Below are 12103 nucleotides of genomic sequence, written 5' to 3'. Positions count from 1 at the left end.
TTGATAGAAATTGGCAAAATTTATCGATTGCCTACGTAGCTTCCAACATTAGCTTGGATTGGACTTTCAATGATATCTACGTACCGGTACTAAATTTGTAATTTAATACCTCAGTTTTAGCGTACTGATTATGGTACGTTGACCTTTAAATTTTACATGCAAAGCAATAACAGGATTTTCCCGTTATTGTCTTACATTTCAAGTAATGACGGGATTTTCCCAATGGCTAGGGCGGGAGATTCTCAACTTAAGAAATTTACTGACCGCACTTCTTTAAGCTTATGGGAGTTCTTCCGGCATAACCCCGCTGTTGCATAATAACATCAGGCGAAACAAACTTATTTCTGTGAATATGTAATATAAATACATAAAGCAAAAAATCTAAGTCAAAAAAGCCTGGTTTAAACCAAAAAAGCCTAGTTTAAACATCCCCCAAAAAACGGGTTTTTGGCATTTTCAAAAACAACCACGGTTCTTGCCAACTCTGCTTACTTTTGTATATAGGAGGTTAAAAAATTCTTATTATATACATTGGTTAATCCTGTGGAATTTATAATGTAAATATGTTGAAGAAAAATTGTTTGAAATATTTTTTTCGAAATTCATAGTTTATTTTCGATGTTTTATATTATTATCAGCATCAACCACTAATTAAATGATTTTTTGTGTTATAGAGAAGCGATACAAAGTCTGTTTTATCAATTTAAAGCAGTATTTTGAAAAAAGCCCAAAATTTCCCAAGCAAAAAAGCAAAGCCGAAAAAACCGAGTTTTTTTCCAAAGAAGCCGGTTTTTTTCCAAGCCCTTGCATCTCTAATTATTAGTAGTCTATTTTCAACTATTTGTTTAATTCCTGTAACAATTCCTATAATGCTATTGTGGTAATCATAATTTTGCTCAGATAACAGTATTGTTGCGCCAAATATAGGCCTGATTGATTTTCTTTCATAGTTTTGGGGAAGTCATTATTTGTATTGTTACAAAACAAATGTCCTAAAATTTTTATGTGGATCATTGTGGATGCGTAAGTAGAAACATGTCAATTATTATTATGCATATATTCAAATTTCAGAATGTGCTCACGGCACTGAGTTGTAATAATGATATGTACCACTATTTCATCTACATCATTTGGTATATAATATACGAGTAGAACAGGTTTACCTCAGAAATCTGATTCATCTACTGTAATATGAGTCTCTTCTCCCCTTCCCCCACAATAAGCCTTAAAATGTACCCTCCTGCCGATGTTACAGACAACTCTGCTTCCCTAATCCTCCACAGCATTTTTTTCAACTTCATAAATATTTTGAACATCGTTAAAAAAGGAAAGGATTATGGGAACAGTCTTACCCATCCCACGAACGTTGAAGACAGATTTGCGCCCTTCACTCCAGTATCTGGGCCCCAGGCCCCCAGAGTTGGTTTAAGTGCTTTGTAATTACATCTTCAAATGATATATACACTCAGGTCCATATTCACGAACGGGCGTCTGAGTTCCGGACCCAAGATGACAAATTTTTAGGGGCGATACTTTTTTTTTTTTTTTTTTTTTTGAAAGAACGAGATTGACGTGTGGTATGTGGAGAAAAAAGCCGCCCACGAGAAAGAAATGAAGGGAACGATACTGGAAACAATGTTCATACAAAAGTGGAGCTTAGTTTTCTCGTCACAACGGTAGTAGCAAGAAGGAGCTGAGACAATTGGTTTTTAAATTCTAACGTAATCCACGCATTCGCTTCTCTATGCCCCACTAGACCTCCGATTAGGGGGGCTTCCTCCTAAATTTTGTATAACCCTATATTTTCATTCGGAATAGCTATGTATTGCTGCTTGCAGTAGTACTATATCGCACAAATGACTAACTTTGGCATCCCCCTTTCGGAATATCACGCTACGCTACTGACTATATTCAATACGTATGGGCTTTCTTTAACCAATTTTCTAATATTCGCTTGGAAATTATTTTCTTAAAACTAATAAAATGCAAGGACTCATATCTTGAAATACAATAATGAAAAGACAATGAACTGCAACACGCTCCCGTTCATATTTCAACCTTAACTATCAGTAAGTTAATTCGGTCTAACTTTGAAATCATGCATCAGGATAAGTTCAAAAATTTAACTTATCGTTTTTAGAATATTGTACGAAGAGGTATTAAAACGTTCGTGCAATCACCTAGAATGTGACGGATTACGAACCCCCCTTGGACATGTTTTTATAGTTAGGTCCTTGTAATTTAACCAAGCAAATTCTGGACTCCTTCGAACAATTCTTTCTCTATTTGCAGGCAAATCACTGAAGGTGCGATGATTGACAAGTTTGAGGCACGGAGTGCCTTTAAGTTTCTCCATCTCCAGGGGAAATCAACAAAGCACATCTGCGAAGAAATGAAAGTAATCTATGGGGATGTTATCGCATCCTATGAGATGGTACCCAAGCGGAAACGGCAATTCCAAACTGGATACATAACGAACGCGGACATCTCTAGATTTGGAAGACCATCTTTCATTGATGATACCGTCTTGACGGCAAAAGTTTAGAAGATAGTAGCGGAAGACAGGAGGATAACCATGGAAAGTACTATGTGTGCAATAAGCATGAGTTATGGGTCTGCCTGGAATATCATTTACAACCAGCTGCATTCCCAGAAAGTGTCGTAAGGCAGGTGCCAACACTACTCACACCTTCCCAAAAGAGAAATCACGAGGACCCTGCAAAAGAGATGTTGCATCGCTGGGAGGTGGTTAAAGAAGACTTTTTGGCAGAGTAGAGACCATGGATGAAAGTTGAGTGTATCTTTATGACTCAGAAAGATAGGAAATGAGCAAACAATGGCAATGCCCCTTCTCCCCTCTCTAAAAAGGAACGAGAGCAGAAGTTTGCTGCCAAGGTGATGCTCTCCGTTTTCTGGGATTGTGAAAGGGTCACCATGATAGATTATCTGCCACAGGGACAAACTATTACTAGTACCTATTATTCCCATGTCCTAAGTTACGAGAGGACCTAAAGAAGAAATGTCGTGTATTGGTAACAAAAGTGGTGCTGCTGTTGGCAGAGAATGCACAAACTCATTCCGTCCATGATGAAGTCAGTGAAATTAGGATATGAAATATTGCCCCATCCCCACACTCCCCGGATCTAACATCAAATGACTTCTTTGTCTTCCCAGAAATGAAGCGTCCACTCAGAGGACGCCATTTTGGTAGTAGTAATGATGTCATTTCTGAGGTTGATGTATGGTTTCAAAGCCAAACTGCAGACATTTACAAAACGGGCTTACGGAAAGTGAAGAACCGCTGGCAGAAATGTGTCACCAGGCACGATGACTGCGTAGAGAAGGACTAATACCATCATGATGTCAAAGTTCTCCAGAGTGGGTTTATTCTAGGTGATTCACGAACTCTTTTATACTCCTTCGTATGTAATATTTCAAAATCAGAAAAAGTAAACTTTGTATTTCAAGTTGGTTCCTTTTATCAGTCTCCAACATTACTTACAGATGTATAATCAATAAATATATTTTTATGGATTAGAAATTTACAAATTCTTTCACATTACAATTGCTTTTTACTCATTTACAATCTTTTTTTTCAAAACACTAATTTACTATTTTGTCCCAGAATTTTATCTATCAAAATATATGATAGATGTATAATTATATTAAAATTGATATAATACCTGTCAAGAGAAAATAATATGTTTGTCTTAGGGAGTTCCGAAGAGCAATATCCCTGGAATAGGGGTGCCGGAATTATCTGCGCAGTTGAGCTCATCTTGCGGTTGGTTAGGATCCGTAAGTATTGCTCCACTCTAGGGCCATGGCTCATCCATCTGAATGTCGGTGCGAGCGTATTAGCCCACATTAAATTTTGGAAATTGACAAAAAAAATAAATAAATAAAATAAAAATTGATAGATGTGTAGAGCTAGGGTACATACTTCTGTAAATTTCAAATATCCATCTCATCCCCTTTTATATTATTGACATACACACACACAACTGTCAATAATACACTCATCGCTCGATTTTACGGACTTCGGAAGCAACAGACAAAACCTGTAGCAGCTAATTTAGTCTGAAGGTCCTCCTTTTAAACTACAAATGTTGAATTTACTTATAATACTGTTTATTTATAGTGTACCAAGCAGGGCCGTAAATTGTGGAGGGCAGGAGGGGCAACTGCCCTCCCAGGGAAGCTTCCCACCGTTTGAGGGGGGCCCATTTTAACAAAATTTTCTTACTCCATATAAGATATGAAGATGAAATTATAAATGAAACATCAAACAGATTCACTACATTACATAAACAAAACAGCACACAAAAGGTAAATAAAACAAAAAATAAGTGGTGGGCCCATTTCAGTAAAAAAATGTCTACTGTTGTGGCTCTAGAAATAATTTTTATTCATATGGCTTTGAGATTTGTCAATATTGTCCCCTTAATTAATTTGTCATATATGGAAAGTTCCCAGATCTTGCCATGCGCAAGGGCCCACAGGCTCCAGTGGCTCCATACAGAGTAAGAGAAAGAAGGAAGCGGGGCTCAAGGATTAGAATTTTTCTAGGGGGCCCAAATACGCATATTAACGCTTCCCCCCGAAAGAAATTTTTACGGCGCTGGTACCAGGTATATTACACTATCTGAGTGAATAGTGTACTTGGTTAAAAGTACAATAATCTATTCTTCCTCTTTGTTTCATAACGTAATTGTGGATATTAGCATTTACAAACAATGTCTGAAAATACGTACAATCGGCAACATTGGACAATAATTGTCCCCTTTTAGTTCGTTAAAACGAGAGTTGAGAGAAGTATCATGTAAGAGAAGAGATAATTCGCCTACTAATATGGCAACTGTATCAGTTGGTAGTACATTGAATGTTGTAAAAATATAAGTCCCATGACGTAATAGAAATATAGGTGACCATCATATGTACCTGGTCCACGTATCATCTTGTAACCTTGGCTTGGTAAAACAATTCTCAAAAATAATAAATCAGGAAGTGGATGTCATGATTCACCCTTCTATTTTTTTTGGGGGGGGACTATACATTTTAATCTTGTGAGAGCATATAGTTAAAAATATGTAATAACTTGTGGTATCTTGGATGTTATGAAAATAAAGGTCTTTGGATATATAAAAAAGATAATCCTTCCAAAATTTAGGACCCAAATAAGGAAAATGTGACTTTAGCAGCTACTTTTCTTGGTTGAAATCGTTTTAGATAAAGTCTTATAATTCTAACTCTTATGAAGTACTACCAATGACCATGCTAAGGCAATACACCTGAAATTTTCTGAAAGAATATGTTTATCATTACGTTTCATAATACGAACAAAGGATGTTTTTCACTATGTAAAAATGTGTTTCATGGTACTTTGGGTGATGTTATGCAAAGATCGATAGATGTATTTAACATCTGTTCCCCTCACAACTGGTGCAACGTTCCCCTCACAAAATTTAGGAATCGAATTTGATAGATATGATTTTAGAAGGTTCTTTTCCTGGTTCCAAATATCTTAGGTGAAGTCTAATAAGTAGAGGCAGGAGTTTTCCGCAATGCTCGATAAAACGAAATGCGTCAGAATTAAGAAATTTTCAGTCTTGACGTTTTATATTCTTTCTGTATTTTCATTGATTTCTGTTGCGCGATAAAACGTGAAACTGACAGTTTTGCGCGAAATTTCTAACAATACGCGATATAACGCGAAATTTAAAAAATGCGTTTTCATTATTTTAAAAACGATAGTTTTTCGCTGATAGAACGGTAGAACGTGGCATGTGGATGATTAGGACTCAACTATAGGGAACATGTTGCCCGTTAGCTATCACCTCGCAGCTAGATGGGGAGTTCCGAAGTGATGATTGAAGTTTGTTTTAAATGCACTTACATGTGTGTGGCTTGCAACAAGCAATGTCAATTATGATTTTTTAAAGTATGGACTAATGATAAGTGACAAACGTACAATAATGAATGAGAAAAATGTGGAAACATGTAACATGCTTATGTTTAATGCTTAAATGTAACTTGAGCCTATGTGTTTTCAGAAGACAGAAAACTTTCCTACCCATAGTAAGTTTAGTTACTGATTTTCCTTAGTTTGATTTAAAAAAAAAAAAACAATTTTCTATAAATGAAATTGACATTGTCAACTGAAATATTTAGTGTATTTTGGTTTTAAGTAATTAATGGTTTATTTTTATATGATCTATGAATAAAAGGAACAATTGTAATAATACCAGGAAATTTTTTTCCAGAAAAGTTACCAAATGCGAAACTTTATTTGGAAAATGCGACAAAACGCGAAATATGAAAACTGAAACACGAAATTTTCAAATTCTTAGTGCGAAAAACTCGTGCCCCTAATTAACCTCTGGAATTCATCTTGGTATGAGTCCTCCACACGTACCATGCCCCCCTCCCAAAATTTAGGAACCAAGGTTATGTAATATGAATTTGAGAAATACTATTCTTGATTTTAATCATCTTAGACGAAATCCTGAGGTACTCTTGTGTATTTGAAAGTTAGTCAATTTTGAGATGTTCTTATGCTCAAAATTTGGGAGTGTGTTGGTTCATCTTAAAAAATTGACACGAGCAGATAGATCCACCAGAAACAACTTCAGAATAGTGTGTAACTTGAAATTTAGTAATTAAACATTGTGATTGCATTTGCTATTCAACATTTTGGCCAGGGATATATTAGACCACTGAAAGTTTTACTTCAAAATGGTATTTAAGTTCAAATTTAGTTATTTGGCATCGGTTTTGAATACATTGTATTGTATTTATTTCGTCCTTTTTTCATACATTTAGCATTGTATTACAATGCATATGAAGTGGACACGTCATTTATATATAAACACAAAAGTAAAAAGAACAATAATAATGAAAATTACACACACTAGGTTAATAATTAAGCCTTACATCTTATTATACATTGCATTTTGCATAATATTATTAAAAATAAGTTAGATCAAGTAATTATTACTTGCAGTGTATTTAGAAATCCTTGAACATATAACAAATGCTAAAAACAAATAATGACACTGATTTACAGTAGATCATGTAGGTTTTTTTTCAGTTAGCTATTCATGTATTCCTCTACCTGAACAATAATAATGAGTCCTGAATCTTTATATTTTTGGGAAGTTTATTGTACAGCATGATACCCGCATATTTATACCCTTTCTCATACAATACAGTTGTATGTTCTACAATGGAAAGGTTTCGTTTGTTTCTTGTATCATAATTAAATTTATGTTGTTGTTCTACTCGCGTAAGGATACCCTCCAGGTTTTTTTTTATTTTATTTACAAATATCAGTAAATTTAAGATATACAAACATGATACTGGAAATATACGAAGTTTTTTAAATATTGATTTGCAGTGATCTTTTGGTTTAGCGGCCGCCATCTTATTATTCGTTTCTGTGTTATAAAAATTACTTTGGCTTTGTGTGTATTCCACAAAATATAATGCCTTATGTTAAATTTGACTGGAATAATCCAAAGTAAATCGTTTTTAAAGTAGACTCTTCTAAAATATTTTTAAGTACTTTAATTGCGAATGCATTTGAAATTTTGACTGGAATAATCAATAAATGTTTTATGCACGTTTGAAGAAATAACACATATTACATCATTATTTCCATTCTGTTATAACAGAAAACGTTATTACGTCACATCCGCATATTTCTTTCTTTAAAACTAACAACCAGAACATAGTTATAGAGTAAAATATTGCAAATTGTATTTTTATGAAACAACATTTTAGGACAAGAATCACTTTAATTTTGAATGTTTAATGCAGGAAGCAAAACTCAAATTAAGGAATGTACCCAGTCAGCTTTCAAGTGGTCAAACTGAAATTGAACTTGGTGAAAGTGACAAATTGCATTTATATCAAATAATCCTTCAGAATATGCACTGCATATTAAACCTAATATCCGATGCAGACAGCTAAACTGCCAAATCAGGGAATGAACATCTATTAGGTTTCAAGAGCTAAAAAATGAAATCGAACTTGGTAAACCTGACAAATTGAATAAAATTCAATCAAAACTTGAATATACAAGGTGGCTCAGAAGTGAGCGTACCTCTAATTGGTATTTTCTGACGATTTTACCTACATACGTTTTGTAATATTGCTTGACATTGTCTGGCAACATTGCAATCTATGTTATTTGTTTTCTGGATGGTAACTTGCAGTGAAGTTAGCTTGGAAGAGGTTGTGCATCTTCACCAGCTCCCTTTTCCTGGCCTCCAAGAAGTCCTCATCTGACGAGACCAGACAATGCTCTCTGGGGTTTCATAAAACAACAAGTAAGAAACACTCGATATCACATAACACAGGAATTACGAGCAGCTGTGGAACACGCCTTCACCCTCGTAACTCAGGAGTATCTCCGCAAAACATCTGCGATAACTTGGCGCAGAATTCAGCTGTGTTACGACATGGACGGTGATCATACGGATGTTTAGGACTCTTTAAGACTCTTAAGACTTCAAGGTAACTGTGTACAGACATTCTACCATAACTCACACTATACTGTTGAAACTAAAGGGGGGCACGCACACTTCGGGACCACCCTGTATATGTACTACATTTAAATTCATCATTTAGTATAGAAAGTAAAAATTATCAAAATTAATTAACGTACGCCTATCAATTTTCAAGTGATCTAAATACTTTGACGTTTGTAAAGTTGAAACATTGAATCATAACAATCAAAAATATTTAAGGCTATCATTCGTTATATATGGCAAAAAAATTTCTAATTATGTAAATGTGCCTCTATCAAATTTTAAGAAAATCAAAACAGTTCGATAAGATAGTTAATTATATATATATATATATATATATATATATATATATATATATATATATATATATATATATATATATATATATATATAGAGAGAGAGAGAGAGAGAGAGAGAGAGCGAAGAGGATACAAATATGGAATACCATTTATTTACTAATTAAGTAATTACTCGTCACCAAAACTGAAAATATCAGCAAAATATACTTCAGAAGGAAAGTAGAATGTTTACTACAGCACTAAGGAGTTACAATCGTCACATGAGTAAGATGAAGATATATATAATTGATTTACTGATAACATGCGATTTTTTCTGTTTAAGTAAATGGGTCTAAATATGGAATACTTGTAATAATCTATTTACAAAAGTCACAAATATCACAATATCCTCGTTCCTATCCAAAACATTCTACGTGGCACCATAATTCACAGATAAGACACCACTCATTGCTCTCCATGATCATCTCGTGAGAATTTTCCACCACAAAAGAGACTTCTGCATCAGAACTATTGGGATAACTTCATCGTCTGGCTGAGAAAAGTAAAGACGAGTTTTCGAAATTGATATCACATTCTTTTGATGAATTGGAAGAGCTCTCTTTGTGTCATTTTAAACGTTTGTTACTTCGTTCACGATATCTTGAGGTAGCTGTGGACTCATTTATACTTTTTTCTTGTCCTATACTTGTTTATTATCTTAGTTTTCTTTTACTGTTTGTTGTCTGTTGGGTTTCTTTTCTTCTGCTGCTGAAGAGCATTTTTATATGGTGAAGATGTCAAAACTGCAGCTGTTTTTGTTTTTCTTGCTCTGCTGCTGCTTTCTAGGATTTCGAACTGGTATTATTTTCTCAGATGAATCAGGCATTTAATTTTAGACCTCTTCTGCCATATTCTTAGCGTCAGTCTTCGTGAAGCCGTTATATCTTTTTTCCGTTAGGAATAAATATTCCACTAAAAACGGCGTGACAAACATCTTGGCATTTGAAGGCGGCGCTCCAAGTTCCCTTTAAATGCTTCTAGCAAATGAGAGGCCAACGGTATTACCACGTTTATTTTGCACACATCCACGTCTATCCCCTGTCACCTGATCGCGCTGTAGTTTGTCTGCTTAGCCATAGCCACACCCCTTTACCACTTGGCAACGTCGCGCCAGAGATTGCGTTTTATTCGTTTAGCTGAAATGCCAAGATGTTTGTCACAGACCTTAATTTTACTTAGTTGATTTTCCAACTCTGTAGGTAATAAAGTTTTGCGTCCAAGTATTGTTTTGGCAGCTTCCTGAAGTGTGCAACGTGCGGATTTTTATTTGCAAGCCTAAATAGAGTAGATCTGGGAACATAATAATATTTGGCCTCTTCTGACCTGGAAGATGGCTGCTTGCCCATTGTTTACGATGACAGTCTTTCCTTTTAGATGAAGGCATGTCTGTATAATACAAAATAAAAAGAAAAAAATAAGAGAAAATCGTGATAGATACAATTATGGAATACTATTACACATTTATCACCCCATTGGTATTCCATATATGTATCCTCGCCACCTTGGAATGTTACATGTTGTAGCAAAGTACAAAACACTACAACTTTTTTTCTGCTTTGTACGAAAATGATCGTTGATATTTGCCGAAATTCAGAATGCAAAATTACAATAATTGACCTTCATTAAGAATAAAATTTACTCCACTGAAAATTTACCTACAGAAAACTCAGGAATCAGAAAAAACTATCAAACTATATATAAAATTGAGTATATGAACTGTCTTTTAAAGTCTACAGCTATGGTTATGGACCTTTCATCATCAAACAAATTTTGACGCACAATGATTTGGATATCTTGAAATAGTTAGTAATTTTTTCAAGATAATGGACTTGACCTTTGAATTACTTTAATCATTACTTTGTTAATAATATCATTTTGTTCTTTTATAATTTCATCTTTCGGTGGAAAATATATATATTATACTTCACTAGAACATATTAGCTCTGTATATTCCACATAGGCAACGGAATTAACACCACTCATATATTCTAACAAGCACTAGCGGATCCAGAAGGATCGTTTGGAGGGGGCGGTTCGCTTCCTGGAAGATGAGACAACTTCAAGGTGACTAAAATTTTAGTTAGCAAGTATGGGACGCATACCAATCCGGGGTTGGAGGGGGTGTAAACCTGATTCCCAGATTCCAATTTGGGACCCGAATTTGTGTGTGTGTGTGTGTGTGCTTTTAGAAATGAAAGTATGTTCTTTCTTACGGCTTAATGAACCCGTAGATTCATTCCCGCAGTAACAAAAGAACGCAAGTGCATTCTCCCTTGCGCTGTACCAATTAAGTAATTAAGTACCAATTTGTTTGCATAAGATTACTCTCTATATTCTTCTTCTCAGTCTACTTAAAGATCCGTCTAAAACTCTATAAAATTCTTTCTTGCACTTCGTAAATATTCCTTTACAAAAATGACAGAGAGAGAGAGAGAGAGAGAGAGAGAGGGAGAGATGTTGAAGTATCACATCACAAGGCAGGGACTACGCAGGGAATAGACCCAGGGAGTCCGGATTCCTTCCACAAAATCTCGATTTTTCTGTAAATTTCGTCTAATTTTGGTGGTTATTTTACAAATTTGAATATAATTTATTCTCATTTTAAATTTGGACTCCCTCCCGAAATAGTCCAACGTACGTGCCCTTATCGATATCACGAGGTATAAGACATGTATAACTCACTACGTTTTCTTTATTCATGAGGTCCTGGTGTTACAGCCTTGAAAGGACTAACTAACGCCAATAGCACTGGTTAAAAGTGCCCTCGCTTGATTTTTTTTTTTTTTAAATCGCTAAATCCAATGCATCTATTTTTAAACAAATCCGTTCTGGGGTCACTAGCCAAATAACCTCAAAACTGAAATTTTTGAACTTCCATTTATGCAATGGTAAAAGTTCGATGGTTGAATACGTTTCGAATTGCTCTTTTTTATACTAATTTGAGGACACTGAGGCCAATGGAAGGATGTTTCAACACTGGTGTATGAAGCGACGAGAAAAATGACATCAATGGATGGATATGCATACTCCATTCTCGTGACTCCATGAACGGATATGCGTTAAAATAGTTCAATTGGATTCAGGGTCCTCAAATTAGTATGAAAATAGCAATTAGAAATTTATTCAAGAGTAGGCACTTTCTACTAGTAGCAATATAGTTTGTTCTCTGGGCGCATTACAGTGATTCGGATTCCACCTAAAACTACAGATGTACTTTTCATATAACATCGGTGC

This window comes from Thermobia domestica, chromosome 10 (assembly GCF_964235325.1).
Source record: "Thermobia domestica chromosome 10, izTheDome1.hap1.1, whole genome shotgun sequence".
In the NCBI taxonomy this organism is placed as follows: Eukaryota; Metazoa; Arthropoda; class Insecta; order Zygentoma; family Lepismatidae; genus Thermobia; species Thermobia domestica.
The sequence above is the reverse complement of the archived record's forward strand: the minus strand, read 5'-3'. Positions refer to the sequence as shown.